Source organism: Sceloporus occidentalis, unplaced genomic scaffold, assembly GCF_023333645.1.
Source record: "Sceloporus occidentalis isolate IW3139 unplaced genomic scaffold, rSceOcc1.0.p SCAF_3, whole genome shotgun sequence".
Lineage (NCBI taxonomy): Eukaryota > Metazoa > Chordata > Lepidosauria > Squamata > Phrynosomatidae > Sceloporus > Sceloporus occidentalis.
The window spans coordinates 217,445,599-217,473,579 of NW_028316983.1; the positions used below are offsets into that span (position 1 = coordinate 217,445,599).

Sequence of the window (27,981 nt, forward strand, 5' to 3'; positions counted from 1 at the left end):
AATGTGTTTAGGACCTGAGTTACGCCATGTGTTTGTCAATTTCAGGTACTGATTGAAAAGTAGCCATTTTGAATAAGGACAGCAGGATTCATAAGAAAATATATTACCTTCCATGCTTCTCAAAAAATGAAAATGAAATAAAATGTGGCCAATTTGCTTTTAGAATCCCTAATCTTCAGTGATATTTAAAAATGAGCCTTTTCTTTGTATGGTCAACATTCATTTCATGAAAACAGTGATGCTGTCATGACACAGTTGACTCAATATGGCCACATGATGACCTCTCTGAGGGCAAATGAAACAACTGCCCCACTCAAAATAGATAAGAGAAATTGGTAAGGGACAGACAATATTCCAGAGGCCAGGATCAAAATTCACAATGGCCTTAACAGGTTAGAGAGCTGGACCAGAACTAACAAAATGAATTTCTACAGGAAGAAAGCAAGGTACTACACTTAGGCAAGAAAAAAATGATATGTACAGATATAAGATGAGACACCTAGCTGGACAACAGTATGTGTGAAAAAGATCTAGGAGTCTTAGTAGACATAAGTTAAAAGTGTGATACAGCAGCTAAAAAAGTCAATATGGCCCATTACAAACGGGCCTTTGCGGCGCCCTCGTCACGTGCTAGGGGTTGGCCGAGGACCTAGCGTCCATACCAGCCTCATCCCTAGCACATGATGAGGACGTAAAGATGGCGGCACCCTATACACACGAGCGTCGCCATCTTTATGTGCTGGACGCTTAGCGTCCACACGTCGCATCCCGGATGTGATGCTGCAAGTGCGCAAGTTTTGGCGCTTCTTCTTTGCTGTGTCCGGGTACTGCGCGGTTCCCGGATGCGGCAACCGACGGCAGCGGCAGAGCGCTACTTTTCAGCGGTTTGTAACCAGCCAATGATTCTAGACTGCATCAACGGGAGTGTAGTGTCTAGACTGAGGGAAACAATACTAGCACTCTATTCTGCTTTGGTCAGACTTCACCTGGAGTACTGTGTCCATTTCTGGGCACCACAATTCAAGAAAAATGTTGACCAGCTGGAGTGTGTTCAGAGGAAGGTGACCAAAATGGTGAAAGGTCTGGAAACCATGACTTATGAGGAGAGACTTAGGGAGCTGTGTATGTTTAGCCTGGAGAAGAGATGGTTAAGAGGTGACATCATAGCCCTATTTAAATAATTGAAGGAATACCATATTGAGGATTGAACAAGCTTATTTTCTACAGCTTCAGAGATTAGGACATGGAGGAATGAATCCAAACTACAAGAAAAGAGATTCCACTTCAACATTAGGAAGAGCGTCCTGACAGTAAGAACTGTTCGACAGTGGAACACATTCCCTCGGATAGTGGTGGAGTCTCCTTCTTTGGAGATTTTTAAGCAGGCTGGATGGCCATCTGTACCACATAGTAATGTTGTGTTTCTTGTGCAGAAAATGTTGTTTTCTATGAAAATCAACCATGTGCAAATTTTACACAGAATAAAGTTTCAATTATAGGATTTTATGTGTAGAAAACAGTATTTTATGTAGAAAATGTTGTTTTCCACAATGAAAATCCTGATTTTTGTGCAAAAAAATCAAGTGTTAATTTTGCACAAAGTACAAAGATTTTCATTGGTCCAGGATTCTTCCATCAGGGCTTTCAGGACTGAAACTACCTAGTGGGTTTTGATTTGTTTTTTGTTTTTGTTTTTTTTGTTTTTTACCATATTCTGAATATTTTCAAATATTCTTTCTATCCCATGTTTGAATTACTGTATTTAAGTTTACATTAAGGTGATTTTATTCATTGTATTCAATGAATACAATGAATAAAATCACCTCCTTTTCTGTTCTAGTTTAGTTTCTTACTGTTGCTTTTGCATTTTTCTTCCAGTGCAGCCAATGAGAAGAAAATTGTGTGGACATTTCCAAAAGTGATGCATCTCCTCCCAAGGCTGGACAGATGTCTCCCAATCCACCTACAAAGCACATCCTGATGTACCCATTATTGCTTCTATTGACACTGGATAGCCAGCATTGAAGATGTGAGGGTCTCAAAGGTCTCACTGGGATAGAGAATGGACATCCAAAGTTGGATCTCTTCTTCCATGGTGAGGCCTCTCTCTCCACTGCCACAGGAGAAGATCTCGTTAATCCTGGGATGTCTTCCAAGACAACAGAGTTGCAGACTTAAAGTGTAACATATGGGAAAATTAGTTGTTTTCTTAGAAAATGTCCAGAGATGGCTATACAGTGGTACCCCGGGTTACGAAAGTAATTCGTTCCGCCGCCGCTTTCGTAACCCGGAAACTTTCGCTAGCCGAAAAAGCCCATAGGCTTTAATAGCGAAAGCCGCGATTCCGTGTGAAATCACGCCGAAAAGCACCAAAATTTCTTTCGCAACCCGGAATAACCTTCGTAACCCGGAAACAATTAATTAAGTGAATTTCTTTCGTAACCCGGAAATTTCGTAAGGCGGCGCATTCGTATCCCGGGGTACCACTGTAGTGGAATAAAGGAAGCAGAGCATGCATGGGTTGTTCCCTACCAGTCATTATATTACCATGTGCTATGTGATAGTAAAGGACCTGTCAGAATTTCCATTATGAATTGACCAAGTTTATGATCTCATAAAAGTTCACTCCAGGGTAAAACTTGGCTTAAAATATATATCTGAACTTGTAATATTTTCTGGAGCCAATTTGAACTAAAGACACACAGCTGCTAAAATCTTGTACTAGAGAACAAGTTCAGACATTTATTCACATGGGTTCTGGGCACAGATTGAGAATATTTTTAAAAAATGACAAATAAAAGTATTTGCTTCACTTCAAGATTTTAGAAAGTTTGAAGTACTTTCTCTCAAGTACATAGAAATGAAGATATAGGGCAAGCAATGCAATTCACATCCCAAAGATATGAAGTTTTGAATATAGAATTATACAGCTTTTTTAAAATATAGAATTAAACAGAAAAACTATGTAAACATCCTGTTTGTTTGGCATTTTCCAAAACTAGCATTTTGGTTTCCCTGCTCAATGCTCCAGTTTGTCAATATCCTTTTTGAATTGTGGTGCCCACAACTGGACTCAGTATTCCAGGTGAGGCCTGACCAATGCAGAATAGAGTGGTACTATTACTTCCCTGTATCTAGACACTATTACTTCCCTTGATCTAGAATGGCGAGGGCCAGTTTCTGCAAAGGATCAAGTAAGGCACAGCAAAAGTTTCCTCTGACTTGCTTTCAGAGTATGTTTTCCAATAAGTTGGGAGGGGGTGTTAACTTGGGGACATTCTTTGGAGAGGGAGGAAATGTCCAGACTTTCAGATCAGTGAAATAAATAATAGTTATATCCCCTCACAATTTTATGGTATTTAATAGCTCCTTCATCAACACTATGCAAGACGACAGGGACACAGGGATTTGTTGTACTACCAGTCCATCTAGCTCACTATTGTCAACTCTGCAGGGTTTAAAACAGTACAGTGGACCCTTGTTATATGCTGAGGTTTGGTACCAAGATCCCCCATGTATAACAAAATCCGTGTATGCTCAAGTCCCATTAAATATAATGACATAGCAAAATGGTGTCCCTTATAAAAAATGGAAAATCAAGATTTGAAATTTGAAATTTATACTTTTTTTGAACATTTTCAAACCATGTATGCTTGAATCCGTGTATAAGAAGGGCCGACTGTATTATGTCTTAGGGCCCTTTCTGCTAAAGAGCACTGTGATTCCACTTTAATTGTCTTGGCAACATCCTAGAGAATCCAGGAATATATAGTTTGGTGAGGAACTATAAGTCTCTGGCTGAGAATTCTAAATACATCTTTCTATACTGCAAAACCCAGGATTCCACAGGAATCACAGTGCTATAATTATACATTGTGAAAGGGTTCTTCATCCCACCTGAAGATTCAAGTATTAGCCAGACCTCACCCTGCGTAGCTTCTAAAATCAGATGAGAGTGGGGTGTTTGGGGTGGTATTTAACCTCCTGCATTCTTTGTAAAAGAAGTAAAAGCACCCTGGGAGACAAACAGAGCCAGACACCCTCACCCTCTCAATGGACCATTCTGCTTTGAAGCAATGATGTAGCACAGAATGCAGCACAGACAAGCACAAGTTACATAACTTTGCTAACTCTGAGAAACCCATGCATTTAAATATACCTACAAATGGACTGGGCTACAGTATGGAACACAGTACAGATAATGTCAACTGGAAGTACATTGGAGTGCATCTGAGAAATGTGTAATAAATGTTGTCCCACAGGCCTACCACACCTTAAGAAAAACAAATCTATTTTTCAAGAGAGAACATTTGTTGTTCTTGTTCAGAGCTATATTCCTGCAATCAGCAATTCCTGAAGAGGCCCATGCACAGAAAAAGAACTACATTTGAGTAAGTGGTTTTAGGACTTCAACTGAATTCCATTCTTACTGTTCCTGTTTCCCCAAATCTGACCTTGGCATGAGTTAACATGACAATATTTTCAGACTGAAATTAAAGTAGATATTAGCAACTGAAACTACTTTTATTGCAAACAATCTATTTTAATAATGACTCTACAGCTGGTAAGGCTCCAAAACAAAGCATCTGTGATTAATTTACCACTCTTCTTGCTAAGTGCTATAACCAGAAGAGAAAGTACATACCAGAGAATACAAGTCTGAATCAACTGTGTGTAAAAATGTACAAAGGACATCTGTTAAGTCTTTGGTAATGAAAACCACATTTTACTATTGGACATTAAAAAAAAAAGCACCACCCTCCTTTAAACAGCTGAACTTTCTTTTAAAAACCCAAGATAACCACCTGTACTGAAAAACTGCTACACATAGTTGGAGCTGTCAACTGAAATATCTAGTTAATATAAGCAATGCAAACACCTTCTGACTGTTGTTCAGCCAGAACAACTGACTGGATTAGTGATCATGTGACCATCCAGATGCTGTTGCACTGCAGCTCCCATCAGTCTTAGCTACAAAGCCAATGATAGCAGGCAGTAGGAATTACAGTATAACAACATCTGGAGGACCACATGTTCTTCATCTCTACACTCAATGACATACAGATTTACATTAATTCAGGCTCGCAAAGGAAGCACATAGAAGCATAAGTATTGCACTGGTCTGAAAAATTTCAACAAAGGTCCCCATATTTATTTGCTGAACCAACCACTGCATTTAGTGTTACATATATCAAAAGATATTACTAAATATATGAAAAGTATATAGTTTACAAATATGAGCTGAGTGTAAAGCAATATTTTAAAGCTTATTATGAAGAAACACAATCATTGGTTGTTAGGGCAGTTCTACTGGTGGAACTGGGAAGGGACAAACCCACTTCCCCCTCTACAGTCCTTCTACAACCATATAACCTTAAAAACTGGCTCTAGGGGACTGGTAAATCTTCTGGAGCTAGTTTTAAGGCAGGATGGAAGGCTAGGAGAAAGAAAGGAAGCATGAAACATGCAAGCAGTCAGGTGCTAGTACAATGTTGAATTTAGGAGGTCCCTCCCCCCCCCCACATTTTGTACAATCAGAGAATTTTTCTCAACAAATATGCAAATAACTTATCCTTCCCTCTGCCTCAAAGGATGTTCTAGGGGAGAAGGTTGTCTTTCCAAAAAGGAACTGAGAAATGCGAATACATGCTGCCTAACAAAAATGACTACAGTAAGTATCAAACTAGACAACATACTAAACATGCATTTAGAAGATGTGCTCTTTCAAGTGGTGAAACATGTCTGTTTGTCTAAGGGTGTGCTTTCCCTTTTGTTTTGTGATTGGTCAATAGAATCATAGAATCATAGAGCTGGAAGAGACCGCAAGGGCCATCCAGTCCAACCCCCTGCCATGCAGGAAATCCAAATCAAAGCATCCCCGACAGATGGCCATCCAGCCTCTGTCTGAAGACCTCTGAGGAGGGAAACTCCACTACACTCTGAGGGAGTGTGTTCCACCGTTGGACAGCCCTTACTGTCAGGAAGTCCCTCCTAATGTTGAGGTGGAATCTCTTTTCCTGCAGCTTGCATCCATTGCTCCGGGTCCTAATCAAGCTTGCTCCCTCCTCAATATGACATCCCTTCAAATATTTAAACAGGGCTATCATATCACCTCTTAACCTTCTTTTCTCCAGGCTAAACATACCCAGCTCCCTAAGGCGCTCCTCATAGGGCATGGTTTCCAGACCCTTCACCATTTTAGTCGCCCTCCTTTGGACACACTCTAGTTTCTCAATGTCCTTTTTTAATTGTGGCTCCCAGAACTGGACAGAGTATTCCAGGTGGGGCCTGACCAGAGCAGAATATAGTGGCACTATTACTTCCCTTGATCTAGACACTATACTTCTTTTGATGCAGCCTAAAATCACATTGGCCTTGTTAGCTGCCACATCTCACTGTTGACTCATGTTCAACTTGTGGTCTACTTGGACTCCTAGATCCCTTTCACATGTTGTCTCCTTAAGCCAGGTGTCCCCCATCCTATATCTGTGGTAAGGAAATCTGATAGCTATCTTGGTTGAAATCCATTTGCTGGAGGGATGATATATTACTTATCATGAAATACACATTGCTTTTAACATATAGTTTGTCCCAATCTCAGTTCTTACCATTCCCCATCAGCCTGTTACGCTACTATTAGGTCCATCAGTACTCGCATTTACTCTTCCCTCTTGGCAGCAGGCAAAATTACTAACAGACAATTTTACCAAATTTGATAGATTAGTTTACAAGGTAATCAATATCATTTTTTAAATACACCAACATTTTAAGTAAGCATACTACTGAGATTAAACAAGCAATGACGAGTATACGGCTGCTTTCTTTACTTTCTTAGTAATTGTAGCTATTCATAAAGGGTCTTCATCTTTGCCCTTTGTTCTTGCTGCTTTCCAGTCTCATTATCATAAGGATGCGTGGTTATTGTTTTATGAATGTTCACATTTCAGAAGCCCTTTGTTGCCCTTCCTCCCCCACCCTACAGACTTTCCGATATCCATCCTCATTATCATCATGAGGCAGTGCTGCTCTCTGCCTGCATTTATGACTTTAAAAATTAATGCACTCCTATTTTCTGAATACTGTAAAACGTAAGCTTCTTAGGAGCACATTATGTTATCAAGCTAGCACATTCTTTCATGGAAAATACAGCTGGTTCTGATTGAAAGGCATTTATTTTCACCTGCAAATGGACTTGCTTCTAACTGGTCCCTCAATACATTGTCTTTTATGGGCGCCTGGAAATCTTAAATTGTCTTTAATTCAAAAACAAAAGTAAATTCAGTTCTTTAACTCTTGAAAACATGTTCAATCGTAATTCCTCCTGGGATGATTAGTAAGTTCCATTCATTGCCTGATATTTCAAACAAAAGTCCATAAATTTACTGCCCATTCATACAGACCACACCAATTATGCCACAATTGAATGGCAAACAAGGAAGAGTCAAAATATTTGAAATGAGAAGTGTGCAATCTAAATTTAATTACATAGGCAAATTATTTGAAAATGAGTTATTTACTGCATGCCAAAAACTGACAGATAGTAAAAGAAATCAACATTACAGATTTAAAATCCTTTTCAGCACTTTCTCTCCAATTTGTAACTGCCAGGAAACTGCTGCCCTGAATATTTTTTGCTGGTGCCACAATAATAACCAGAAAGAGAAAAACAACAACATTATTCTTTCTTCTACAGTTTTTAACCCATCTTCTGCATTTCAATAATAAATGAACTTGTAATAAAAGCAAGGCAGCATCAAAAATATTGTGAACCAAATATCTCTTGTTGCCAGAATAGCTGCAATGTCCCAATTCCAATCCAGTTTGACTTTAGGGAGATTCTTCTAGACTTTGAATAAGACCCCTAAGATATAGACAGAACTGTGCTGACAGATCTCAGTGCCAAAATCTTAGCAGCAAGAATAGGTATGACGTAAAGATACCTCAAATATCATGATTTTAGAACAGATGCACAGTATGTCCATAGGATTTTTTTTCTTTTGAATCACATATTATTAACCTTTGACATATTTATTTAAAATGACAGAAAAAAATATTTCAAATTTATCTAATGTGTTCAGTCCATTCAGTATTACCCACTGCCAGCCTATCAGGTTCAAATAAGCTTCTTAATCCCCAAATATAGCCATTTAAACATGTGGTGTGAAAGAGATAAATTTAAGCTACATGGAAAGGGAACTCTAAAGCCCCAGGGCCTTCACGGCAAGCCTACTAATGCTTTCTTGTGCATCTTCTAGCCACAATGCTTGTGCTAAACTAAACAGAACTGTCGTGGCACGGGCAACCTTAGCTTTCCCTCAAGCAGGAAAGTGCTAAACGATTTTACATTTAATCAGAAAGCAAATGAGCCACAATCTAACAATAAAGTCTGTATGCTACTCGGATGTTTGTAAGATTTATTGTCTTTCTCTGAAAAATAGAACTTAAAGAAGCTCACAGTGATACTGAAGAAAGAACACAAGAAAACACAAAACAAGGTCAAATATTCATTTTTGTTGTTGTGTGCCTTCAAGTCATTTCTGACTTATAGCAACCCTAAAGTGAACTTATCACAGGGATGGGGGTGGCAAGATTTGTTCAGAGAGGCTTTGCTTTTGCCTTCGCCTGAAAGAGTATGACCTGCCCAAGGTCATCCAGTACATTTCCAGGGCCAAGTGGGGATTTGAACCCTGGTCTCCAGAGTCATACCCAATGATCAGACCACTAAACCATGTCAGCTTTCAAAATATTCATACATACATTCATACAGCTAAAGGAACTTATTGCATATACAGTTGGCCCTCCTTATATACAGATTTTTTTTATCCCTGGATTTGAGCATACACAGCCTGAAAATATTCCAAAAAAGTATAAATTCCAAATAGCAAACCTTGATTTCCCATTTTATATATGGGACACCATTTTGCTTTGCCATTATATTTAATGAGGCCTGAGCATCCACGGATTTTGTTATCCACAGGGTAGCCTGGAACCAAACCCCAGCAAATAACAAGGTCCCACTGTACTTTAAAACCGGCTCCATCCTCACGGGCTAGAGCCGGAACACGGGATGGAGGCAGGGATTATCTCAGGGCCGGCTCGTCCATATAGGCCAGCTAGACAGCTGCCTAGGGCGCCAAGCTGCAGGGGGCACCAGAGAGAGAGAAAGAGAGAGAGAGAGTGGCTAGAGACAGAGGATCATAGAATAAAGCAAGCAGAGCACCCAGCAGCACTGCCAGCCTCCGAGTAACAGGAAGAGAGAGTTGCTTGCTGAGGCTGAAAGCAGGGAAGAAGTTTGCTGTACTCTACAACTCCTGGGCTGCATGCACACTGGAGAATTAATCCAGTTTGGAACTGCTTTAACTCTTTCTGGCTCAAGGCTATGGAATTCTGTGAGTTGGAGTTTGTTGTGGAGTCCAAAGCGCCTCCCTTCTCCTTCCTTCCTTCTCCCTTCTTTCCTTCCTTCTCTCCTTTTCTTTCCTTCCTTCCTTCCCTCCCTCCCTTTTCTTCTCTTCCTTCCTTCCTCTCTCCCTCTCTTTCTTGCCAAGAGACTTTCAGTGAAGGCTTGCCATGGCCTTCCCCTGAGGCTGAGAGAGTGTGATTTGCCCATCTTGGTGGTTGTGCCTACTATGTGTCTTCTTTCTCATCCTGGAGCCATTCCCAACCTTTCTTTTCATGGGCTGCATCTACACTGCAGAAATAATGCGATTTGACACCGCTTTAACTGCCCAGGCTCCATGCTATGGAATCCTGGGATTTGGATTTTTGGGGGAGAATTCGCCTTCTCAGTCAGAGAGTAGTGGAGCCACAGCAAACTACAAATCCTAGGGCTCCATAGCATGGGACCAGCAGGATGACCAGATGTCCTGTTTTTCTGGAGTATATCTTATATTTCAGTCTTCTGTCCAGGAGGAATTCCAAAAATGTCCTCCCTTTTGAGCATAACTAAGAAGCATGAATTTATAGTTATATGAGGGGTTTCAGCTTTTACTTGATCATGTCCTCCATTTTACTTGAAAGCCCTACATTTTGCGGTGCCTTGTCCTAGTTTGCGGTTAGGACAGCCGGTCACCATGGGAGCCAAAGGCAGCTAAAATAGTGTCAAACTGCAGCCCTGGTCCTTTCACTTGGTGACCCTACTGGTTTTTTTCTCTTTCCTGTGACACCCTTTTCCGCCCCTTGGGTGAAGATTTTGAGTTTTTAGGGGTCATAGATGGACCACTACTACCCCATAAGTTCATGGGGATGGAATCCAGATTTTTCCACATCATTAGAATGAATAATGCTTCCAGCTTGCAAAAGCAATATGTGTGCATTAGTCTCCATTCCAAATATAACAGCAATAAATAAGTCTTTACCCTGTAAAAATCTAATTGGCTTTTTGACTAATTCTCAATACAATGATGAAAGATTGGAACCTAAGTTTTATATCATGTTTAGCTTTAACAAACGAAACAGCAGAAATCAAGGAGTGAAAATAATTATGAAGGGCGACAGGGGTGCCAAAATATTTCTTGTCTAGGGTGGCAAAATACCTAGAGCCGGCCCTGGATTATCTCATGCTAAATCGCCGCCTAATCACTGCCTGCCATCAACCTGGGTTCAAGCCAGGTCCCAGCCACACTCCATCAGCACTTTTTCGAAGTTGGAATAGCTTCCGACATTGAAAAAGTGCTGGTGGAGCGCAGTTGGGACCAGGCTGGTGGCGGGCAGCAATTTAGCATGCGATAATCCCTGCCTCTATCCTGCATCCTGACTCCAGCCCATGAGGCTGTATCCGGTTTTAATGTGCATGCAATAAGCTCCAAATTGTGCCTGATATAGGCACAATGTAAAACAGTTGAAAACAATTAAAGGTCCGAGCTGTCTGAAAGATCTCATCCTCCTACAGAAACCTGCTAGAATCTTAAGATCCTGGGGAAAAGGTTTTCTCTAGGTCCTGCTACCATCACAGACCCCTCTGGTGAGGACATGCAAGAAAGCCTTCTCTGTGAGTGCTCCCAGCCTGTAGAATTCCCCTCCACAGCAGGCTATGTTGACCTTCTTTCTGCTCACCTTTTGCCAGCAGAGAGCATTTTTATTCAGGCTTTTAATGATTATTTGGTGGATGATGCCTTTTATGCCATGTGTAAGTTACATTTTTAGAACATTTTTGTTATTCTTTTTAAAACAATTTTATACTTTTAAAAAAATTAATGCTATTTTAATGAAATGATTGTTTAATAGTGCTTTCATGTTTTAATGGAATTAAAATATTACAAGATTAAAACAAATCATTTGTTTAAAAATAGAATACAATTAAAAAGATAAAAGTGCTTAAAAACCATACACATTAAAACAACACACCACCCCCAGGACATTCTTTAAAAGCTTTCTGTTTTAAACACCTGTCTAAACAAAAAGGTCTTAGCCCCCAGCGGAATAGCAAGGAGGGGGCCATTCTGGTCTCCCTGGGAAGGGAGTTCCAGAGTCTAGTCTCTATAATCTGCTCCCATTAACAGTCTCTGTGTCTCATGTGTGGTCCATGTGTCTCTCTGATCGTAGCCAGGTTGAGAGAAAATCAGACTGTGAGAAGATACTCACTCAAAGATGTAACCCACTTTCAATTCCATTGTGGGAGAAAGGCGGGATATAATTCCTTGAAATAAATAAATAAATAAATAAATAAATAAATAAATAAGTAAGTTCTCAAAGCTCAGGCAGGATGAGGGAAATGCAATCATTTATTGCACTCAGCAAGGTGGTTATTTGAATTTACAGTAAAATGGATGAGTTATTCAGGAAGTCATGTCAACATGGATGCCACAAATGTATTCATTTTTTTAAAAATCTCACATTCTTTCTATCCTGCTTAAGAAATATGTGTGTTTTCATAAACAATCATAATGAAAATAAAGCTATATAAAATTCTCAGTGTTTTAAACTAGCCAAATTCAGTAAGCACTGTATATACTCAACTATAAGTTGACTTCATGTATAAGTCAAGGGCAGGTTTTAGGGCCCAGATTATGGATTTTGATATGGCCCCTGGATAAGTCAAAGGTAAAATTGAGGGGCAAGTAACAAATGATGTAAATGATGAAGCAAAGGAAAACAATGCCAGAGAAATAAGAAAATTCCAACAGGTATAACTGTTTGTGCTCACACTAAAGATGGATGAGAGAGTAGCGGGTGGTCAGTGCCTTCCTCCAGGGGATGGTTCCTTTTTAAATAAAAGTAAAATACCAACATTGACCCATGGATAAGTTGATTAAGGTTTTTGGGTCAATTTTTTACTATTTTTTTAGACTTATGCATGAGTATATATAGTACTTTCCAGGATGGAGGGAATGGTTTGCCATGTATTTATTAAATATGAGGAGCCAGTTAATAAAAAGCAAAGGTAGCAACCTTATTTCAGAATCATGTATGTTGCTCCCAAGCCTGACTTTTTATACCTTAATACTCAAAAACCTTGGTCTGGATAGACAAATCCATCTGTTTTGCTTTCTCACACATTCACTTTTTTAATACCTCATGTTCCCTTTGTCACACTTACAATGAAATCTGCAAATACTACAATGTACTAGACGTTTTTTAAAAAATCAATCAAATACCCATCCCTAAACGTGGAAAATGTACATTTTGGAATATTTCAGAGATTGTTTGGCAAGACAGGCAACCAATTCCCTGTTCAAATAAAATGCAATGTACCAATTTTCTTCTGGTTAATTTTGAGTGCCCCAATACAAAGTGATATTGATGATTTTGATGAGATAAGACATTAAGATATTCAGAACATTACTTGAATTGCAATAATAAAAAGCCCAGTTCAGAGAAAAGGAGCTCAGCTTCACTGTCATTCATGTTAATAGCAAGCTGCTTGACAACATCAGCACCATTCACAATAGTTTCTTACAACATCTTACAGGGAGAATTTTCCCCATAAAAAAGGAAGAGAGATTTGCTTTAATATAGTTTTGATTGCTGTGATTAAAGATGTTTTTGGAGTCTTCAGCTAACGGAAACATTTTGATACGTACTGAATATAGTCAGAGTGTAAGTACTCAAAGAAAGCATGAAAACCCCCCACTGCCCCTCTCTTTTTTATTCAGGTTTAATGGTAGCTCAAATCGCCAGCCATTTCTCAATCTTCAGAGATGGAACAGCTTGACACTAATAATACATTTGCAAAGGACACATCATCATTTAACACAACATTAAGTGCTCAAGAACAACTTTTTTTTACAGTAGACACAACGTTTTCTGAGCTCCGGGTTGACATATCATTACATTTTATGCTACAAAGATAATCCAGCCAGTCATTCATGAGAGGTAAATTAATTTTCAAGCAACTGCATTTCAGCTTTATGCCAACAAGAAGGATGCATTAAAGTGAATAAGTTTCTTTTATGCTACCAGCAAGGGTTTCTTTGCCCTGAATAAAAGACTTCCTTGAGTATACCAATATCTATACCTTCAATTATTTCCATTCTCCCTGCAGTTTCAGCACCAAGGTCTGCTTGTACAAGTTAAGCTACAATTTTAAATCCATAAAGCAACCATTTCACACACGCTAAAGGAACACAGGAGGCAGAAATGATATAAACTAGCTGGAAAAGAAGAACCACTATGAGTTATGGGGGACTGTGAAGGACTCTTGGGTACAAGAGTATGCTCAGCGCAGAGACTTTGTGAAAAACTCAAAGCTGCATTTACCCTTCTCCAGTAAAGTGAAGGTATGTTCAGAGTATTCTGAACCAGCTTGGTGAGACCCATGAAGAACCTGACTTCCGATCAAAAACTTCTATGTTCTTAATCACTATCGATTGTTTTGTTTTGTTTGTAAGTAAACAGAGTCATTTGGGCATAAAGTGCTTGTGTTTTCCATATCCATGAGGCTTTAAACAATTTTTTAATTTTCATTTTACTTACATATTTTCATTTTACGTACAGCATGGTTTAGTGATTAGAGTCCTTACTGAGGAGTAAGAGCTATGTGGGTTGCGTTGATATATAGATGAAACTAATATATAGTCAGTACAAATAAAACTTGAATTTACAAGTTTGTGCACAGATTTGAGAAGCTAGTTCAAGTACAAGTATACCTCAGTAAATGAATAGATGTCTTTCTGCACATTATTTCTTTAAATGAAAATTTGCTACCAGAGGCAGAAATAATACAAAAAAAAATAAGGAAAGGTCTCTTTCTGCACCAGAAAAATGAAGACCAATTCAACATGCTTCAGCAAACTTTTTATCCAAAACTAACAATACACACATGTGAAATGAGACAACCAGGTCATGTAAGTGTTGCATAAGTGAACACAAACATTTTGAACCTTCCAGAAACCACCTGAGTGCTTCTTCCAAAATGCATCTGTAATGACTGGGCCCTCCAGTCATTTGGGGACTTCTCCTGAACCACAAAGGGTTAATCTGGGGGGTGGTACATGCTAATGAGAGCTGATATCACATGCTAATGAGCTGTGACATCATAGCTGATGTAAGGCTATCAGAGAGTAGGACCGGGAGATTCAAGAACATTCCTTGAGTAGCCTTTAAAAACCCTTTGCAGCCATGTGGTCTTTTGTCTCTCCTTCCCTCCTCTTGGGGGAAACCAGATGTTTTCTTTGTTCTCTGGGCAGCTGGGGAACCGGCTGTGAGGAATGCAGGTGGAGTTGGCAAGAAGCCAGCTCCCTGCATCTGGAAACTCAACATGAACTGCAAATCCCATCACTGTGTGAGTAGTTAGGAAATGTGTTAGCTAGTGCGTCTAGGTTTTGTTATGTTTATCTAATAGCTTGCCTGAAATGAACATCTTTGTAACTGTGTTTTCTGACCTGCAAGGCAAGGAGGCTTTGCATAAATGATATCTTTCTATTCTATTCTAGTTCTTTAAAATAAATATCTTTCTTTAAAAGTATCTCCTGTCTCTCTGGTCCTGTACACACATCTTAGCTCGGCTACTGGTTGCTAAGTTAACAAGGAAACGGAAACTAGATCTCTCCCTAGCAAGTCCCAATGTGTGCTTAGGGAAATGTAGTTCATTGAGATTCACTGGGTGGTAGCAGCGAAGAATACAGGATCTCAAGGGGTCTCATTCAGCTCAGCAGGGAGCGGGAATGGAGACCTAGGAGGCTCTAGGGGAAAGTTTAAGGGACTCCCTGGGAGTAAGAGCCACGCACAGGGCTCATTGCCCCCAGGGATCACCACAGCATCCTTTTTGCTTACCTCTTTTTTGTTATTTATGGATATGCAAGGAGAAATTCTGAAGGCAGCTGTTGTTTACCTTACATTTTGTAAGCAAGCAAACAAAGCTACAATAGGGCCAGATACAGCAGAGTCCTTTTCTTTCCCAGATCACGTTTTATTGCACTGATGTGCTGTTGCAAACCAGAAATAATACAGAGTGACCAAAGGTCCTCTTTTTCCAGAACACATCCTAGATTTCCACCTTATGTCCAAGAGGAATTCCAAAATGTCCTCCATTTTGAGCATGACTAAGAAACATGGATTTATATTTATATTACTGTTTTTAGCTTTTATTTTGTCATGTGCTACATTTTTCTTCACTGTGCTATATTTTGTGGTGCCTTGCCCTCCTATGTGGGTAAGACATCTGGTCACCCTAGAATTTATAGTATTTCTCCAGCCCTCCTTCACTACCCTCCCCATGCTGAAGCTGTTTTAAAAAAAAATTGAGCAAGACAAAAGATAAGAAGGGGAAGGGGACTAGATGAGTGTAGAAAGACTGTAAAAAGAAGCTGCTTTGTCAGAGGCTTATTAACTGAGCTATGCCTGTATCTGAAAATCACACCATGTGTCTTGTTACTAGCTACTGTGCTCTCAGATCAGCAATCTATTTGATCCATTTTCAACCAGGCTGTAGAAACAAGGGTAAAGTATTCCTTAATCTATTAGTAGTAATCCACTGGAGATAAGTAGATAAAATCTTTTCCCATTTCCCTCCCAATATCCTCCTCCCAACATTGTTTTGTTTTTTAAATGGAAGTAAAAATAATTATGGCTCCCCCTTTTAAACACTTCATGCAGGTGTTTATGCAAAAGAACGCTGTGCTTCCATAGTGTTGTGATCCCACTTTACCTCTCATGGCATCATTCTATGGAATTCTGGGATCTGCAGTATAGGAAGGGAATTTAGAATTCTAAACCAGAGAGCTCTAATGCTTCACTAAACTACAAGTCCCAGAATACCATAGCAGTTCAAGTGGGGTTCTCTTTCTCTGGATGTCTTCAAAGTGGCTTGACAGCTGCCTACTGGAGATATTCTAGCTGGGGTTTCTGCACTGTGTGTGGGGTTGGATTTGATGGATTATGGGACCCCTTCCAACTCAATGATTCTGTGATTTTGTGTAGTGTGAATGGGCCTCTGGTCCCTTTGCTGCATTTGCTTTTGTGTAAACAAAAAGCCAGGAGCAGTCATATAGTGTCATTAAACTACAGTTGGCCCTCCTTATACCCGAGTTTTTTATCCACAGATTTGAGCATACATGGCTTGAAAATATTCCAAAAAAGTATAAATTCCAAATAGCAAACCTTGATTTTCCTTTTTATATATGGGACACCATTTTGCTTTACAATTATATTTAATGGGACTTGAGCATCCACGGATTTTGTTATCCACAGGGTTTCCTGGAACCAAACCCCAGTGAATAACAAGGTCCCACTGTACTTTATAGAGTATACCAAAAATGTTAAATAAATATATATGAAGCCACATATATTTATGGAGGGGACTATTATTTCAGGATGTCATACATGTGCATTCCTAAGATGACAGAATGACTATAATACCAGATACTAGTCTTGCCCCCACCCCACCAATCAGTTGGTACTCCTGATTGGCCATCAGAGGGCAGAGTTCCCAGTCAGCTGTGCAGCTGCTCTAGTCCTCAAAGTGGCCCACTGATGGAGACTGGAAGATGGGATGACTCCCCTCTCCATGCCCTGCAAAAGAGGAAATTGTCCTCCCACTAAAAAATCGTCCTGGCTTAGTCATAGAATAACAGAGAAAAAAGTTATTTCTCCACTAAAGTAATCATGTCATTCCACTAACTTTATGTGATAGCTGCATTTTTTCCATCATCATTACCACCACTACCACCGCCACCACCATCCAAAACAGGGCAGGGTAATTTACTGATTCTTCAAGAGGCAGACACATTTTTCTCTACCATCATTGTTTAGAGTCAAAATCCCAATGAAGCATCAACAAGGAGTGTTTTCTGAGAAGAGTACTCCATATCCTAAGTTAAACAGCTTTTGTGATAAAAATGGTATAACAACTGCAAGGGTGAGGATGTTAGAAAAGCAATAAGGCTTTTATCAATCCTTGCATGATGTATACAAAAGCTGAAGAATGTAAGATAACTGACAGAAAAGAGATCTATTCATGTATGTATCACTAATCTTGTTTGCTAAATTTACTTGTGAGAAACATTTTTTCCAAAATAACTCAGTATAAATGCCACTTGACTAAAAGAATGAATGAACAACACCAGTAACAAGTTACATAATAATAAATAATAAATATTTTTTTATTTCTTTCCCGCTTTTTGCCAGGCAATCAAAGTGGCATACAACAAGTTAAAATACATCCATATATATAAGCTTAAAAACTACATATTAAAAACTAACTAATCCAAATAAAATGATCACGGGCAAAGTTCACTAGATAGGAAGTCTTATTCGTGGCCGAGTATTTATTCTGGGAAGGCCTGCCGATGAGATCCATCTTAATGGCTTTTTTGAAGCTCTCTAGATTGATAATTAGACGGATCTCGTCCGTCACGCCACTCCATAAGTTGGAAGCGGCTGCAGAAAATGTCCTCTGGGAGGTCGCCGTCAGCCTGGTCTTTAAGGGCTGTAATAAATTCCTCCCTGAGGACATTAAAAATTAGACACTGTACATATTCATGAATGATTGGAGTACTGACACATAGAGCTAAATGATGTACTTCAGTTTTATAGAAAAGTATTAACAAGTAGTGATATATATCCAAACAATATCACACAATAAGAAGATTGCAATCCCCAAACCACTTATGCAGCAGTAGATGGATAAACTGTATTGATAAACAGATTGCCTTTCAAAATGCAGCCATCTCACAATAGGAACATTAGAATTCCTAAACACAGTTGCATCCAAAAATATCCTTCTGCTGGTGAAAAGAATATTTACCCCACCTATTCATCACATGACATTAGAAGGCAAGTCTATTTGAGGACTGGGAGAAAACAATAAAAGGTCTTGAGGAGGATTCTCCTTGTTTAGGTGCTTTAGTGGAATACAATATTCAATATTCTGATCACAGATATTTAAGCACAGCTACATATGTGTGAGGGTGGAATTATAATACAACGGAACACAGGAAGATGTAACCTGTGACACTACCATAGAATCATAGAATCATAGAGTTGGAAGAGACCACAAAGGCCATCTAGTCCAACTCCCTGCCATGCAGGAAATCTAAATCAAACCATACCCGACAGATGGCCATCCAGCCTCTGTTTAAAGACCTCCAAGGAAGGAGACTCTATCACCCTCCGAGGGATTGCATTCCACTGTCGAACAGCCCTTACTGTCAGGAAGTTGCTCCTAATGTTGAGGTGGAATCTCTTTTCCTGTAGCTTGCATCCATTGTTCTGCGTTCTAGTCTCTGGAGCAGCAGAAAACAAGCTTGCTCTTTCCTCAATATGACATCCCTTCAAATATTTAAACAGGGCTATCATATCACCTCTTAACCTTATCTTCTCCAGGCTAAACATACCCAGCTCCCTAAGGCGTTCCTCATAGGGCATGGTTTCCAGACCCTTCACCCTTTTAGTCGCCCTCCTTTGGACACGCTCCAGTTTCTCCACATCCTTTTTGAATTGTGGTGCCCAGAGCTGAACACAGTATTCCTAAGTGAGGCCTGACCAAAGCAGAATAGAGTGGCACTATTACTTCCCTTGATCTAGACACTATACTTCTATTGATGCAGTCTAAAATCGCATTGGCCTTGTTAGCTGACGCATCGCACTGTTGACTCATGTTCAACTTGTGGTCTACCTGGACTCCTAGATCCCCTTCACACATAGTTTCTTTCAGCCAGGCGTCGCCCATCCTATATCTATGCATTTCATTTTTCCACCCTAAGTGCAGCACCTTACATTTCTCCATGTTGAAATTCATCTTCTTAGCTTTGGCCCAGCTTTTTAGTCCATTCAGGTCATTTTGAATTTTGATCCTGTCCTCTGGGGTATTAGCTACTCCCCCTAATTTGATGTCATCTGCAAATCTGATAAGTATGCCCCCAATTTTGTCCTCCAAGTCAGTGATACAGATGTTGAATAGCACTGGGCCCAGGACAGACCCCTGTGGGATCCCACTAGTCACTTCTCTCCAGGATGAAAAGGAGCCATTGTTGAGCACCCTTTGGGTTCAGCCAGTCAACCAATTACAAATCCATGGGCAATTAGCTTACAGTTGTAAACTGCTTAGAGACTGCTTAGTGCGTTATGAAGCAGTATATAAATGAAGCTACTATTGCTATTGCTATGCATGTTCTTTTAAATTGATATGTATTTTAGCTGATGTGTTTTAACTGATTTGGTGTGTCTGTTAATTGTTGTTGTTCCCCGCCTCGATCCATGGGGAGATAAAAAATAGGTGATATTATTATTATTATTATTATTATTATTATTATTATTATTTAGTATGAGTGTGCATAGATAGAAAGGGAGATAAAGCACAATTCACAAATACAGGAGGCAGATGTTTGGAAGAATGTGACACACAGGAGATGAAATAACAGGAACCATCATGTGAATTTGGAGCTAAACAATCAACTCCAAACCATCCCCCTTAATAAGCAATTATGAGACACAGAAACAGAAAAAATAGTCCTCAATAAACTCAGAGGTGGCCTTGCAGGGTTCTATGTCAGTTCCCAGAGGGAGAAGAACTGTGAGGTGGTGGTTGGCAATTCCCTGCTGAGAAGAACAAAGACAAGTGTGTGCAAAAGATATGCCTTCTTCCAGAGGCAAAGGTTCCCAATGTAACAAAGAAGCTGAAAAGATCCATCAAGCCCTCCAACTATCTCTTCCTTCTGCTCCACACAGAGCAAATAATACAGCAAAATTCAACAAGTCTTCAACATATTGCAAAGGACTAAGACTCTGGGAAGGAAGCTGAAGGCCTTGGGGCACAAGAACTTATTTCATCTTTCCTTCCTACTTAAGTACATGACCCAAGAAAGAAGAATAACATCAGGATCTACAGATAGTGCAGATTTGGCTTCCGGACCTGAAATGTAATGAAGAAGGGCTTTTGGCAAGGGATAGACTGCACCTTAAAGCAATTAAGAACTTGTTTGTTCTTAGTTATGTAGGGGAGGGAGACAGTATTCCAAGAGAGCATAGGGACACCAAATACTGGGGACAACAACCTCAATGATATGGAAGCAATTCAGGCAATAATACAAGAACCCAAAGGAGGGCAGGAAAAAACACCCAAAGATTCAACTGGAGAGAATGGCCCATGTAGATGTCTCTACAGTGATATACAGAGCACAGGAAATAAATCAGATGAATGTGAACTTTGAACCACGGGAAACTAAATATGATTTAATAGGCATTATTGAAACTTTTAAGAAAACTGATTTTAGTAAGCTTAAGAAAATAGTGGGTAAAATCAAAATTCTTAAAGGGAAAGGAGTTCGTAGAGGATGGGCGTTTCTTGAAGACAACATATTGAATGCACAGTTCCAATGAGAAGGGAAAATGGGAGGTGTCTAAAGAAACCAGGATTGATGTATACAGAACTTTTCATCATACTGAAGTTTTAAAAGGGCATGTACAAGAAGTAGAAAAAAGACTGAAATCATCAAAGAAGAATACAAATAGACAGTACTTGCAGGGAAAAGTGTAAAAAAATGCTAATGTTCAGAAAGGGTTTATGTTTGCTAGACAAGTAAAAAAAAGGTATAGGGAGGGGTTTTTTTTTTGTTTGTTTCCATTTTTGTTTTTGGCTATGCTCAGAGTAAGGGACAGAACAAGGAAACTATAAGGCTACTATGTAGAGATGATTAAATATTAAGGGTGGACAGAGAGAAGGATGAACTCCTCAACACCTTCTTTGTCTCAACCTTCTCCCAAAAGCAAAATAGTGCTCATGTTGCTAGAAATAAAATAAATGATACTGTAAGGAGACTTGCCCAGAATGGCTAAAGATGTAGTACATGAATACCTAGCAACTCTAAATTAAGTCTAGGCTCCAGAGCCAGATGAACTGCATCCAAAGGTATAAAAGTAACTTAGAGATATAGGAGCTGTGCAGACCGGTAGTTTCGGCCAGCTTGGGGGCGAAGTTGGGGCATAGTGTCTCCATGACCCATGACCCAGTTCTGCCCCAGGGTAGCATGGCGCTCCTCCGGCACTGCATACATACAACGCAGCACCAAAGGAGCACTGCCAGGCCGCAGCAACATGGCTATCGCGCCCTTTGCAGGGTGCAAAAAGGAACCACTTTTTGCAGCTCTTTTTTGCACCCTGCAAAGGCCAGATCGGGGCCACTGCGTGCTGTAGCCATGGCCACAAGCTGGCTGTAACAGGGCAGCTCCAGGCCTCCCCTTCGGGTCTGTGTGTACAGCCCCATCATCTTAACACTTCTGTCAATAATATTTGAAAATTCTTGGCAAACAGAGAGGCCACAGAAGACTGAAGGAGAATGAATGTTGGCCCCATCGTCAAAGGGTGAGTGGGGAAGAAGACCCAAGCAACTGTCAATAAGTCAGCTTGATGTCAATACCAGGGAATGTCCTTGGGCAGGTAATTAAACAACTAGCAAGCACTCAGAAAGAAATTCTATGCTTACTAAAACCCATCATGGGTTTCCTAAAAACAAGTCATGGCAGACTAATCTTGTTTCTTTCTTTTTTTATATAAAGAATCACAAGTTTGGTAGATAAAGGAATGCTCTGGATAAAATATATCTTGATTTCAATAATGGTTTTGGGAACATCTTCAATCATATTATTGCATACACGCTGGTAAAATGTGAGCTACACAGTGCTATTCGGATGAATTTGTAACTTGTTGAGAGACCGAATCCAATGAATACTCACCAAAAGTTTCTCCTTTATCCTGAACAAAAGAGCTAAGTGGTAGTCCAGGGTTGTGTCTTGAGGCTGTTGTTCTTCAGCATCTATAAACAACTTCGATAAGGGAACAGAGGGTATGCTTATCCTATTTGCAGATGATACCAAATTAGGGAGTTTAGCAACAGCTAAAAAACCCGGCTTACTTTTGCCGGTTTGAATCCTAATTCAGGCTGTATCCGGATACTGTCATACTGAAAATGCCACAAATGATGATGGCTAGGTGCAGCCTGGGTAACATCCTGGTAGAAGGTGTGCTCAGCCAGCCTCTTTTCAAAACTGGGAAGCTCCCAGCTTTACAAATCGGCCAGCTGAGCACAGCTTCTACCCAGAAGTTACCTGGGTTGCACCTGACCAGCAGCATCGGCAACATTTTGAGTATGATAATATCTGGATACAGCCTGAATTAGGATTCAATCCAGCAAAGGTAAGCCGGGTTTTTTAGCTGTGTGCTAAACTCCTAAGAAGGGTAGCTAATACCCCAGAGGACAGAACCAGGATTCAAAATGACCTTAACAGTTCAGAGACATGGGCCGAAACTAACAAAATGAATTTCAGTAGGGATACGAGTAAAATATGACATTTAGCCATGAAAAATGATATGCACAAACACACTACATCTGGTTTGACAAGAGTACATTGTGAAAAAAATGTAGGGGTCTTAGTAGATCACAGGCTAAACGTGAATCAGCTAAACATAATACAACAGCTGAAAAACCACAATTCAATTCTAAGCTGCATCAAAAGAAGTAAAGTGCCCAAATTGAGGAAAATAACTACCATTTCATTCTGCTTTGGTTAGACCTCACCTGGAATACCACGTACAGTTTTGAGCACCACAGCTCAATAATAATATTGTCAAGCTGGAATGTATAAAGAAGAGAGTGACTAGGGGCCAAAACACACTGCAGAAATAATCCTGTTTGATACCACCTTAACTGCCTTGGCTCAATGCTAGGGAATTCTGGGAACTGTAATTTTGTGAAACAGAGAGCTCTGGTGCCACAACAAACTACAGTTCCCAGCATTCCCTGGCATTGAGCCAGGGCAGTTAAAGTGGTCTCAAACTGGATTATTTCTGCAGTGTGTTTTGGCCCTAAGATAGTAAAGGGTCTGGAAACCAAGCCCTATGAGAAACAATTTAGGGAGAGAGATATGTTTAGCTTGGAGAAAAGAGGATTGAAAAGAGATATGATAGCCATCTTTAAATATTGAAGGGATGCCATGTACAAGATAAAACAAGCTTGTCTTCTATTGTTCCAGAGAGATGGACATGAACTAATGCACTCAAAGGGCAAGAAAAGAGATTCCACCTAAACATTAGAAAGAACCTCCTGACAGTTAGGACTGCTGGACAGTGAAATGGGCTGCTTAAGAATGTGAAGAATGTTCATTGGAAGTCTTTAAAAGGAGGTTGGATGACCTTCTCTCAGGAGTGCTTTAGTTGTGTATTCTTGCAGGGCAAGGGATTAGCAGTTGGAATCCCTTCCAACTCTATGATTCTATTCCACACCACACACTTTTCTTTTTAATACCAAAACAGACTAACATAGCTATCTTTTTGTAAAATGCAATGAAATAGGAAATGATGGCAACTTTGTACTTGTTAACAAGCTCATATTGGTATAGCTGAAGAAATTGCAATGACCAAATTTTAAGTCAGAAATAGGACAAGAAGATATGGGTTGAAATGGAAAGATGGACAGAATTCTACTCTGCAGATGTTAAAATATCTCAGACTGAGGGAAGAGGATTTTCAAAGGGAGGAAGGAGAATACCAATGCTCTCATAATTTAGAATAGAAATTAAAATTACTCCACATATGTTTACCTATTAAATGCCAGCCCAAAGCCCCTCTGTTTAGTTACCAAGGTTCGGACTCCTCCTCTAGGGGAAGAGAGTTTCAACAAAAGAATTGTGAGGGAGCCGTTGGGAAATGTCTACCTTCATAACCTTTCTGTTTGAAGTGCACAGATGGTACAGTCAAGAAAGTGAGACAGAACAAAGGATATGAGCGGTCTACGTGCATCAACAGCAACAATTCTAACAGAAAGGCCCACACCTTATATCACCTTTTGTTCCCATGGTGGACACTTTTGGTTTGCCCACTTGGAATTTTAACTCAGATCTGTATTTATTAGCTTCCTTGTGATTATGTTTCCATTTTTACACTGGGCTATTTTCACTGACTTTATTTACTAAGCTTTTAAAAAGCAATCATGTTTGAAAGCTTAATGATTGTTTCAAAGAGATTTTATAACACCCCTTATAAAATTGTTATTGATTCTTAACCTACAAATTACTTCTAAATGGCACAAAATATTGCTTCACAAATATGAGATAGCATGCTATCTGCTAAGATTTTTTTTTAGAATTATTAATTTATTAACTTTAATACAGACTATTTATTTCACAAGTAAAGTAATAAGCATTCAGAAGGGGGGAAGTAGAAAGAAGAACAGATGACAACAATGAAAGAAAGAAATGGAAATGTACATACATACATACACACACGGTATAACTAAAATTAAAACACAACACTAAGACACTAAACTAAAACAATAAACACAAACTGATTAATACACTAAGCACTAGGTGACTAAAACACAAAAGGGCTCTGACCTTCCAATCCAAAACGGTAATGAAAGAAAGAAAAGGGGGGGGGGGGAGAGAAAGAAGTATATAATTGGACTATTACAGAACTAAATACACATATTAAAATTACTAATAACCATAATAACAGATTATTAGAGTGTCTGATTTCTTATTGCTCAAAAAGTCCATAAACAGACTCCAATCTTTCAAAACATCTTCAATTGGTTTATCATTTAAAATATACAATGCTGGGTACCCAGCTATATATCATTCATTTGAAGAGTGGATTGTAATCCATGAAAGTTTAAATTGAAATAAACCTCTTGGTCTGATTACTTCTTTCCTGTACTTTTATTTTTGAGTATTACATCTGACCAAGAAAGCTTTCTAGCCTTAGACAGGGCTTCACCCCAACTTCCTTCCTCTTCCTTTTTGTTCAACACACAAGCATAAACATTCATTCATTTATTCATTCATTCACCTACATACATTTCTATTTCACATACACTCACCCCACCTGAAAACAATGATCCTGTGAGGGGAGCAAGTTAAAGTATTCATCTCCTTCTCCTTCTTCATATTATTTATTTATTTATTTAGCACCATAAATCTACATGGTGCTTTACAGACATCATAAAATCAACATGTAACCTGCCTGTGGCACACAATCTAAAAAGTCATAAGATAAATATATCATAATTAGGCAAGTTATTCCGTTAAAAAACAACTATGACCTTATAAAAACTATAAAACAGGTAATACATCAATAATCTAGATTATCTTCTCAAGGGGTCTTGACCAAAATCTGGGGCACTTATCAAAATCATTTGCAGCAGCAAGAAAGAGTATTAAAACAATCCATACAGGATTTGCTCACAGTTCAGTGGAAGCTGCTGGTTCCCAGGACGTTGGGCAGTGAATCCATTCCAAGTGGTATACAAAATTTAAAAGAACTATCCAAGGTGCTGAACATATTGTGGGGATAGGGATCAAAAACTTGGATACCTTTTTTTAAATTCATTCTAAAACGCAAAGCAGATTTATTAGTCCACTGACTTGTGGACTAGTGGAAGCAACCAGAACCAATCACTACTGCCTCACATGTGTGGAAGGAGTGACACAGGAGAAAACAGCATAGCTGTACTAGCATGCAGTTTATTTTCATTGTGTTTTAACAAGTCAAGATTCTGTGTGATTTTTGTTGCTGTGTGCCTTCAAGTCCTTTCTGACTTATGGAGACCCTAACATGAACCTATCAAAGGATTTTCTTGGCAAGATTTATTCAGATGGGGGCTTGTCATTGCCTTCCTCTGAGGCTGAGAGAATGTGATTTGCTTAAAGTCACCCAATGGATGTACATGGCTGAGTGGGGATTCTAATCCTGGTCTCCAGGGTCCTAGTCAAACACCCAAACCACTACACCACGCTGGCTCTGTGTGATTACTGACTCTAATTCCTGATTGTAAGATATGGAGATGCCCCAATTAAAATTAATCAATTTTTCTGAAACATAATAAGATAATCAAGTATTCCTTGTAAAGCATTTGGACTTCATAGAATGCACACAAGGTACTACCTATATGAAAAAAGTATTAAGTATAATTATTGGTTCAATATCATAATGTATTGCAAAAACCATCTCCCTGGTGACACATTATAAAAATGATCATAAATTACATTTACTAGTAGTATGGAAAACAACTGCAAAAGTACCTCTTTCAGATTGACTCCTGCTATTACCGGACTTCAGAATCAATTTCTCATTTATAAAAAATTAGTATTAAATATTTATAGACAAATGCATAATGACTCCACTTTCTGGAATTAAACACAGGCCACTGCATGGCTTATAAGCAAAGCCTTTTTAAAATAACATCAAAAATAGTCAGTTAGAAAAATACACCAAACCATCTTTAAAATTCAAATAAATTCATGTGCAACAGGAATGTGGCTGTAGTAGTTAAGACCCTAATGTCCACTACTGTCACCTACTCTAATGAAACAGTAGTGTCTTCCTCTCCGCTCTTCCTTCCCTGTCACTGCACAAAGAGAAGTGTACTGCAGAAGTATCTTCCTTTAGTATGGAGAGTTGCAGCAAATTTGGCAACCGCCCTCAAATTTTGGCAGTTGTAACAGAGGGGCATACAGCAGAAGTGTAGCTCACAAAGGAGTGGGGGGTCCAATGTGCTCCCTTAAACCTACAAAGTTGTCTACTGCAATTTATGTTCTTTATCATATGACAGCTATATCCAAATGAGACGTTAGTCTTGCAAACCTAACAGTAAGTGAAGTTCCAGGTTAATATAAACCACAGTAATTGGCATAAAACAGGCCAGTTGTATTGGTTACAGCTGATGAGGATTGGTACCAGGATGGGTCTGGATCCAGGTATTGGCCGACCAATGAAAACCAACTTACCTAAACTGCCTGCTGGGTAATCTCATGGCAATCTCGTAATCCATCCTACCTGCTAGATATATCCAGAGAGACAAACTTGTATGGAAGCCACTATGTGGTTCCTCTGCCACCTGGACATTAGAAAGGAGACACTTGTCCTCGAGATGGACATGACCTGATTGCCCACACACCCAGTGCTCCTAAGAATACCTTCAATTGGGGCTGATGTGTTCACAGACTTCATTCCTCCTGCAATGGATCTCAGTCCATGCTAAAACTTCCCAAACTGAATCATATGCATATGATTCAAACAAATCCATATCACAGTAAGCAACAAAACAGAGAAAGGGTGAGTGGAGATGAAGCTCACAGCTGACTGATGAATTGAACACTAATCCTGGCTTATACTGCATGGAGACAGACCAGAATAAAACCCACATTGAGGCCCTGCTAATCCTATTTCCCTAAGACTGTGCAAACTGTATATGCTTCTGGGAAGGGGAAAGTGCCAGGAAAAGAACTCCCTTGGGCTCCTCCTGGTCACGACTCATAAATGGTGTTCCCCAGTGAGCCAGGGTATGCTGTTCTATATTCTATCAAATCTAGCACAAGGCAAAGCTGACCCTAGTGCAGCAATACAACAACACAATGCCGCACTTATCTGTAATAGGAACAAAAAGAGTATTTATTTGTGATTTTTTTTCCAGACACTTGGCAAACCATATTGAGAAGACTAAGGCTGCTTCAAGGCTGATTCACTGCATTTTGGGAAAATACTGATCTACTCAAAAATACATGGGCCTTTTCTGTGCAGAAAAGCCATGCACATTTCTGCAAAGAACATGTATTT

The 27,981-nt window shown here is 39.5% G+C and overlaps 1 protein-coding gene and 1 long non-coding RNA gene across 3 annotated transcripts in view; one reads left to right on the forward strand and one right to left on the reverse strand.

Moving 5' to 3' along the window:
• TRIQK (triple QxxK/R motif containing) overlaps nucleotides 1-27,981 on the reverse strand; it is a 59,581-nt gene that overhangs the window by 15,983 nt on the left and 15,617 nt on the right. The window lies entirely within an intron of this gene.
• Nucleotides 5,598-13,643, forward strand: LOC149317490 (uncharacterized). Its single transcript, XR_016280643.1, has 3 exons — nucleotides 5,598-5,671; nucleotides 8,439-8,495; nucleotides 13,481-13,643. It is a non-coding gene; the product is annotated as an uncharacterized LOC149317490 (long non-coding RNA).